The sequence below is a fragment of the Schistocerca serialis genome, unplaced genomic scaffold (assembly GCF_023864345.2).
Source record: "Schistocerca serialis cubense isolate TAMUIC-IGC-003099 unplaced genomic scaffold, iqSchSeri2.2 HiC_scaffold_202, whole genome shotgun sequence".
In the NCBI taxonomy this organism is placed as follows: Eukaryota; Metazoa; Arthropoda; class Insecta; order Orthoptera; family Acrididae; genus Schistocerca; species Schistocerca serialis.
In genome coordinates this window covers 3,950-5,000 of record NW_026047765.1, presented here as the reverse complement: position 1 = coordinate 5,000, position 1,051 = coordinate 3,950, and positions in this window count along the sequence as shown.

Here is a 1,051-nt window from a genome sequence, read left to right as displayed (position 1 = left end):
GCAAGCGTCCGCTCAATTATTCTGCAAACAGGAGGAGGCTGAGCTCCCCTGCACAACACACCTCGAAACCCTCTCAGGTCCCGGCGGCGCGCAGCGCCGTCCTAAGTACTTGGTCGGGTTCGAGAGAGGCGCAATCGCCCGGAGTTAGGCGAGTAGACGCTTTAGGTGCGACCACCCGTGCTCCCAACTGAGCTTGCCGCTGCCGACAGAGGCCCGGGAGCGTGCTGTCGTGGCATTGCCGGCGGGAGACAACACGCGCCACCTACGGTGACCGGCAGCTCCAACGCCAGCGCCACAGAAGGACAAAAGCCCCACTTGGGTGCCGAAGCGAACTCTCCCAGCACAGCGCACGCGCCAACACGTCCGCACAGCTGCGATACAAACCACCTGCGAGAACCGCTGGGGCGACCGAGCAGCAGACGGCGTCGCGGCGCCGAGCGCCGGGCGGCGGCGCATCCTCAGCGCACACAGTCCTCAATCGGACCAGCACACTGCAGATGGCCACCGCGCTTCGCACCGGGCCCGCGAGGACCTACTTTGGCCGCAAGGCGCCGCGAGCAGGGGGCGCCGGCGCGCAGCTGCGCCGCCTGCCGCGTCCGTCGGCCGGCGCGCCTGCCACTGGCCGCCCCCACCAGCCGGCTGTAGCGCGTGCGCCCACGCACCGCGCTGCCAGCACGCCGGGCGGCCCCCCCTCACCGGCCGGGGACGGTCCCACCCAGCCACCGCCGCGTATCGCCTCACACCCAGATCCCCTTCGCGTTCGTGGGCATGGTGGGTCCCCTTTCACGTTCGTGGGCATGGTGGGTATCCCTGAAACAACCGGTTAATAGCTCGACCGATCGTCGCCAACACTGATTCACCTCTAGCGAGAACAACCGCACCACAACGGGTTACCTGTTGTTCATTTGCGTAACGTCACCAGCAAACGTAGACGTCCATCGCCATTTGCAACGAGTATTGCATGCCTGTGTCAGGTGTCACAACACACTACGTCTGCCCACATAGACGCAACAACATGTGCACGCCTCGAGAACACGTGGAAGGTAGCCCC